This window comes from Lolium perenne, chromosome 4 (assembly GCF_019359855.2).
Source record: "Lolium perenne isolate Kyuss_39 chromosome 4, Kyuss_2.0, whole genome shotgun sequence".
In the NCBI taxonomy this organism is placed as follows: domain Eukaryota; kingdom Viridiplantae; phylum Streptophyta; class Magnoliopsida; order Poales; family Poaceae; genus Lolium; species Lolium perenne.
Window position 1 is genome coordinate 251,679,581 of NC_067247.2, and position 7,795 is coordinate 251,687,375.

The window sequence follows — 7,795 nt, forward strand, 5'->3', positions numbered from 1 at the left end:
TCGGGTGGTCCAAAGTAGGTTCGGATGAGGAGACAGCCTCCTCTTCAGGAAGTGGGATCTTAAGACTTAAAAGCATATTTTTTGGAAAGAGAAAAAGATACATAGTGTCATATTTGTGGGTCCCTTCTCTCTTTTTTCTAACTAAAGTTGTAGCTTCCATTGGAGCTATAAAATTAACCATGTTGCTTCTGACAACTTTTTTACATGGAGCAGCTAGTTGTGTATGCCACCATTGCTCATGCCCTAAGACCATCTCAAACAAGTTTTAGGTGATGTCATGGCAACCGCAAGGCTATCCCTACACCGGGCTGAGAGCGTCGTCGGTTGGACGGCCATGTCACTGGGGCTCGCGTCCTTGTCGCCGTTCAGAAGATTTGACCTCACTCTGGTGGGAGGTGACCCCTGGCGAGAAGGGCTGGAACCTGTTCCTCAACACGTTGTCCTGGAACCTCAACTTGAACATCGTGATCCGACGAGGTGGAGTGGCCCGGAAGAATGTTCTCGCTAGCCCTGGTGTAAGTTGTGTGCATGGTGTCGTTCGGGTACCTGCTGCCACCGGGGACGATCGATGTGCCCCCAAAGGCCTGGAGGAGCTGATTCTTCTCCGTCGGTGCAGGTGAGTTAAGTCATTTTTTTTTAGTTCTTTTGTGGTACCCTCAAATAAATAATAGCCCTCCATTTCAGTCCATCCAAAGGCCTAAAAAATTTCATACCACCCTCCAAAACGTGAAAGGTATGTTACACTAGATGGATAGCGCGCTTCGCCGCGCCGCCTGCCTCACGTTTTCTAACGGCTTGCATATGTGATGAAAGATCGATATAGAACGGGGTGATGGGGCGGCGTGTGTTTTTTTCCGCTATCGCGGTGGTGTATTAGGTTTGGATTGTAGAAGAATATACCACACACTTTGTCTCACATGTTATGGCGCTTCACCACACCCCTGAATGAAATTTTAGCTGTTCAAATAGCCTTTTGTCATGTTCACAACCAGACGAAGAGCTGCTACAAATATCTCTTTTTCAATAAAGAGCTTTATTACATAAAAGGTTTAAGACTACACCTGGCCTACAATATCTCATGTGTTGCTTGACGAAAGTAACACCAAACTAATATTTATGGTAAAATTAAAGGTCAATGTGTTTCACGGACAGATAAGCATAAACATCTTACACGTACAATCTTGCCATCGTCAACAGATACCTCGCAAAAAACTGCAACATGTGAACAACGGACTGAACACTATCCGTGTCTATCCCTAAGTAACACCCCGTGCGGCACTCTGCTAGAATGTTACTTGTCGTTTTCTGCGGAAAATCATGGTTATCCTAAAAAATTATAGATGAAACAAGATAAACTGCAAAAGGAATACCAACAAAACGTTGGAAAATGAAGAACACAAACACATGACAGGCATATATCAAACCAAGGATGGGGCGTGCATAGGTATAAACCAAGACTAACAGCTGCTTCAGGTACAATGGTTGGGTTACACCTGTTTCAGATCTGACCAGTGAGAAGCTCAGAATACATTAACACACATGCATATGAAATTTCTATGACCTGCTAATCAAGAAGATTACTGACATTTCAGTTCCCACAAAAAAGTTGTGACTAAAATTCATTTAGAGCACGTACTAACAACTTCAGAAACTCACATGCAAATAAACACAAAATATTAGTTCACCACTCAATTGTATTGGGCAAAAAAAAAGTATTACTTAATTTGTGTAATGGGAGCTGATAATACATAGTATATCGCTGCGCCAGTTAATTTGGATCAGAGAAAGTATTTTATTTTTCTTTCTATTTCTAATTAGTTATTCTAGGCAGCCTCCCTCTAAATATTTGTAGGCAGTTGGACTGATGCTGTGCCTTTTCTTGCCACGCCCTGATGGGGTGGCTGGTAAGTCAATGATGCCGCATAGAGCTGATCCGCCTGTTGTTTGGGGAATGATTCTCAACTTTGACAATCTTGTGTGTGCTCTCCCATGCACACTCCACAGCGGCAAACTCGGTGGGCATGTGGTCGCCTTGGAAGAACCTTGGGACGGCTGACGTCTAGGAGTTGACAGTATCCCTATGTTGATATACCCCTTGAAGGGCCATTGCTATGGCGGATGGTATGGATGGAATTGATGGGCAACTGAAGGGCGGCGCAAATATGCTGAAGGATAATCAGCCGCAATAGGTACACTGTATGATCGGCCTGCTAGAGATGGTGATTAGATGCAGTCAATAGCTATTGTTCAACCAAGGAGGCGAATTCGTGCTGCTGCACTTGATGTCTACATCAAAATTGCATTCACCTTTGACAAATGTTTCAAATTCAATCGTGCAATTTTCTCACATGTTGCCAAGCTAAATGTGTTGCACAGAACCTCAGTAGAATCCTAAGTTCTTTCTTTCCAAATCGTGTGTATGCCCAAACTTGATGGCAGGTCTAGGAACCATGAATACATAGCCTGTAAGTTTTAGACACACGGGGAGCATCAGCAAAGGGGTTAGTAAAGCAGAAATGCATCACTGTTTGCCATGCAGGATGACAGTAAGACAGTAGTAACTGAACTGCTAGGTAAGCTAGACCAAGAGAGCATAGGCTAAGCAAATTATTCACTCAAACTAAATTTCTATTCCTAACCGAAGATGTGTAAACAAAACAAAGTCATCATAATGCACGCATGGTCAGCTAAATCTAAACAGAATAGGTTAATGCTAAAACGGTTCCGGGTAAGGAGATTTAGCACAACAATTTCAGGCAGAAAAGACAATCAGGTTGAAATTACTCAAATTAGCGAGGGTGTAAACTGCAGTATCCATGAGTTTACCCCTGCCACGAAGAAGACCGTGTGTCGGGCGTGATCAGCAACATGATCAGAGGCACGGGATCCATCATGTAGAGGTGAATGTCGCCGGTCTGGAACTTCATCGCGACGTGAATGAGCTGTGTCAGCACATGCCCCGACCGTGCATTCTTGTTGCTTGATGAGCCCTGGTCCTTCCTCTACACCATTTGCCTCTGCCGGTGCATGCCTAGATGCAACAGCACAAGTTCGTCCTGCACAAGTGAAGAGTATTAGATGCATTTGGCCGGAGGTTCGCACATTTCATGAACCGAAATATTTACCAAAAGTGCAGGTGGGAGCTCGGTCTCCAGTGGCCCTACATGAACAACAACTTATGAAGTAGGTGCTGCTGAGGCGTTTGTGTGTGTTGGCAACAGAAGAACCGCCATCTAGGAACAAAAAGGAGAACATATAAATTGCAACCAAGTTTTAGACAAAGCAATCAATCTGAGTAATCGAAGAAGGGAAAAAAAGAGGGCAATCCCGCAAACCTTCAGTGAAGAGGAAGAGCAGTAACCAGCAACCCACCACCAGCACCGCCCGGAATCAACGCCCCCAACTGTGAAGCATGCCGGAGGGACGGATCCAAACGCTGCCGCCTTCGAGCAGTATGTCAACTCCACAGCAACAATCGATTAGAACACGGCCGTTTCTTATACAGTAGGTACAAAGAACAAAGAGCAGCACACAGATAGAAGACCATCACCACAGAGCCGTCCGAAAAAGAAAGAGGAAAAAATAAGAAGAATGAAGGTACCTCGGGTAAACCAGCAGGCCACGCCGGCCGAACGAACCGGCGAAGAAATCCCGCCAAAGAAACAACCGTCCAGACCCAGATTGCCGATGAAGAGAGAGGAGCGGCCAGAATCTGCCGCAGCCGGCAAGACCAGCCAGCGGAGAGAGAGGATCGGCCGGATTCGAGAGGAAACCTAGCGGCAGCCAGAGAAGAAACTTCACCAAGAATCGAGAACGCGGTCGACCAGTCAAACCCGGCCAGTCCTATACACCGACCAGGTCGGTGCCGATGCGGTTGCCGCACACCCTGGTCGGGTATTGGGCCTGGCCCAGTTAGCATTTTTTCGATTTCGCTTTTGTTTTCTCTTTTTTTTCTTTTCTGTTTTCTGTTTTATTTTATTTTCTTTCTGTTTATTTTCTTTGTTTAAATTGAAAAAGTCTATATACGAAAAATGTTTAAATTTGAAAAACGTTCAAATTTGAGAATTAATAAAATTCGAAAATTAATATAAAAATTGTTCAAATTCAAAAATTGTTCAAATATGAAAATCGTTCATATTCAAAAAAATTTCAAATTCGAAAATTGTTCTAATATGAAAATCATTCAAATTCGAAAAATTGTTCAAATATAAAATTTGTTCAAATTTTGAAATTGTACATAGAATTTTTTTTTAAATTAAAAAATTTCAAATCTGAAAAATGTTCAGATTTTTAAAAAGTGATTTCTTCTTAATTTGAAAAATAGTAAAATTTGAAAAATGTTCAGATTATGAAAAAGATGTCTTTTAAAAAAGAAAACAAACAACAGAAAACAAAAAAAAACGAAAAAAAAAACGGCTTACCTGTTGTTGGGCTGCAGCCCAGTTGGTAACGCGGGGCGCGCAGGGTGTGCGGTAACCCGATCGGCACCGACCAGCTCGGTGGGTAGCACCTCCCGTCAAACCCCCCAACCCCACACGGACGGAAAGGATAGAGAAGGCCCAAACAGACCACGCGTCGACCATGCAGCAGCGGGCCAGACCTGAATGGCAGCCCATACACCGACAACGGGCCCCATGGCGAAGCAAACCACCGTCCAAACGCTTCGATTGCAACGGCCTTACCTTTTTTAAGAATACCTTTCCCAAATTTCGCACCGAAACGGAAAAAAGTTGTAACCGGGCCCGGCCCAAATAATGACCCGGCCCAAGAAACAGGCCACTGCCCAATTCACAGGCTACAGCCCACGTAGAGTAGTTTGCTAGCGTGAAGGGCCCAAGGGGACGGGACCAACCTACCCTAACCCTCGTTCGTTCCGTGGTCGCTGGGTGGGGTTCCGCCGCCGACCGTCGGCTTCCAAATCCGGTGGCGCAGCCGCCTCTGCCCCTACCGCCATCATGCTTGGCGAGTTCTCCACCACCCCCTCCGACGCCCCTTTCCCACCACTTACATGTCCTGGCCGCGCGCCGTTGAACTCACGGTGGATTGAAGATCCTCAGCGACGTCGCCGTCGCTTGCCAAGGTCGTTACGAGGTTCCGAGAGCGGGACCTGGCGTCCATCGCGACGCGCCACCCGTTCCAGCTCGGCAGTGGCGCAGGAGATGTTAGGATGCCGACGCGGTGGCTTTGGGAGGCGAAGTGGAAGGACACGATTCGAGATGTCGCCGGCCCGTGTTTTGGTGGTCAAAGGTTGCTGGCGCGTCGCCTTCTCCGGCGTCGGCCTTTCCCGGTGCTACTCGTGGCCCTGCAGCGTCACTTGGTGCATTTGCTGCGGCGCGCCATCCCGCCACCTAATACCTGGTAAGCAACTAAGCATCTATCCCATGGTTCTATTAACTGCTCAGTGCTTCACATTGTTGCAACTTGCAAAGGTAGTTTGGCTCTGTAGTTTATCTTCCTAACTGGGCATAGTTCAAGAGGGGTTTGGGTGAGGGCTTAGTAGACAAACAAAGTGAACTCGCTAAAGTTTTACAACAGCAACAAGTATGCTCTGTTCAATTTCTTCTCTGGAAAACTGCAAGAAAACCCAAAATTAATGTGTCAATGGATTTCTTTCCGAGAACATTATTGGCTAAAGGGAAAGGTTGAGCTTCGTATTTCTCACATGCATGACTTGTCTTCATCACATAAAAAATTGATTTACAGATAAATGACACAGATAAATGACACGAAACATGATTTCCATTAAAGGTACTGAAGTAGTAGACTGTTTGCCATAAAATCAAGTAGATTTACGAATCATAGAAGGTAATATATTGAACCCACACTTTGTTTTTAAGGCATATTCAGATCAGCTACATCAAAATTTTCAGTCTCTTTCTTTTTACAACGATTTGACAGAATTGGATGTTGTTCCCTGAAAGAATTTGACACAGAAACTGAACCACTTGTTATGCTATCGTCAAGATACTTAAGATATCACTACAGATATCTTACCATAAAGTTCAGGGCGCCAGAACATGCGAAGTGTGATACGATTGACATATTCAAGACCGATCAAGTCCGTAGCTATGTTTACCTCCACGTCGACAGGCAATCAGCATAGTACATCTTCAAGCACCGAGAAAATTGACATACAGTTATCTACTTCCACCTGATACACAGTTTTTTTTTTGGGTCTCACTCCTGCAGTATATGAAAATATGGCGATCCATGCTCGCTTGTCTCTGTTTTCTTTTCTTATTAATTTTGAACAAGTATGAGTTGTCTGGTGTACAGTCTATCCTGTAGGCTATTTATTAATATGCAGAGTGATGAAATAAGAGCTAACCTGTGTGTTGATTTGCTTTTTTAGGGATAGTGAGGCCCTAAAGCTGGACAAGAAGGCTCCTGGGCGCACCGGAGGATGTCCCACTGGCATAGGAGAACAAGGTCAGCAAAAATGGCAGTGCAAATGTGGAGGAAGAAGGTAAGGTATACTTCGTAAGCAACTTTGTTCGGTTATGAGGGTGGGGACTCCATCATGTCTTGGCCCCATGACAAGTTTTTGAGGACTTCCATGGACAGGGTTAGTGTACTGAGCTTGCGATAAACTATCAGATCCACAAGTATTGTTTTGAGCTGTCTTGTTTTGTCTGGTTTTGATCCTTCCATTTTCTTCAATGATATAGACCCATGACAAGGCTACTCAGGTGGATGGTGAGAAAGTTGACATGGAGCCTGAAAATATCAGGTTACATTTGGAGGTAACAAGACAACGTGTTTTGATAGTAGGTTCGGGATGAAAAGAAGATTGAACAACAAATAAGTGATGCCAAGCTTCAAGATGAAGCATTTCTAGCATTTTAGGATGGCGGTGATAGAAGAGCTGGAAGCAAAAGTTAAAGAAAATAATAACAAAGATGTTGCACAAGACAAGATAAAGGAGCTCGAGGTTCTTATGCAGAAGTCGATCAGATTTTTGGTGGTGATCGTCAGTGTAGTCATCGCCTTAGCTGCTGTATTAACTAATTTGTATGTAGCTAGAGTAATTATTCCAACCGTACAGATTCTTCATTCATGGATCTTGGAAATCATTTGCTCAATATTATTCATGGATCTTGTAATTAATGTACTCAATATTATTCACGGATCTTAGAAATCATGTGCTTAATATCATTAGACTACCCACAATGGGAGTATCATAGGTAGTATCATGCATTCCATGCATGCAAAATGCTGATGTGGCAGTGCAATTAAGGATGAGAGAGAGGATAGTAGTATCATAGGTAGATACTGTATCATAGCACATACTACTAGAAAATTTAATCTCAAGTAAATCTTGTACACATATTTGCATTGAGATTCTACAAATTAATTAATATAAGGTGACTATGATACTAGTATATGATACCATGCATTGTGGAGATAGTAACATGTAGTAGTATCATACGCATGATACTTCTATATGATACTATGCATTGTGACTAGTCTTATGTATGGCGCAATCTCTTATTTAACAGACGAATAGTACGCCCAAATCATGCCAGACCTCTGCGACAGAATGATTGCAGATGGACCGACACAAATGACAGCAAGTTAATTCAACTCTATCCAACACATGTTGGAAAAAGGCGTAAACAGAAGGAAACATATGCTTCCCTGGAACTGCAAAACAATGGTATAGTGATAACATGCAGCAAAGTGAGTAAACCAATGCCTATGAGTAAAATTGGCTAAACGCAGTTTACAAACGGACTGAAATATTACATTTCAAATTATTTGACAGCAGAATGAGTACCAATTAAATTAAGCAAAA

At 43.5% G+C, this 7,795-nt stretch overlaps 2 long non-coding RNA genes across 4 annotated transcripts; one reads left to right on the forward strand and one right to left on the reverse strand.

Moving 5' to 3' along the window:
• Window positions 1–1,432: 1,432 nt before the first annotated feature.
• Window positions 1,433–3,829, reverse strand: LOC127332277 (uncharacterized). 3 transcript variants are annotated; one of them, XR_007870332.1, is made up of 6 exons: window positions 3,602–3,829; window positions 3,336–3,443; window positions 3,126–3,233; window positions 2,827–3,056; window positions 2,308–2,463; window positions 1,433–2,207 (listed from the first exon to the last, which is right to left on the reverse strand). It is a non-coding gene; the product is annotated as an uncharacterized lncRNA (long non-coding RNA). The 3 variants fall into 3 exon arrangements; XR_007870330.1 differs by having other exon boundaries at window positions 3,336–3,461; XR_007870331.1 differs by having other exon boundaries at window positions 2,785–3,056; window positions 3,336–3,461.
• A 1,251-nt stretch (window positions 3,830–5,080) lies between these two features.
• LOC127332275 (uncharacterized) lies at window positions 5,081–7,107 on the forward strand. The gene is made up of 3 exons (XR_007870329.2): window positions 5,081–5,358; window positions 6,353–6,565; window positions 6,669–7,107. It is a non-coding gene; the product is annotated as an uncharacterized lncRNA (long non-coding RNA).
• Window positions 7,108–7,795: the final 688 nt, after the last annotated feature.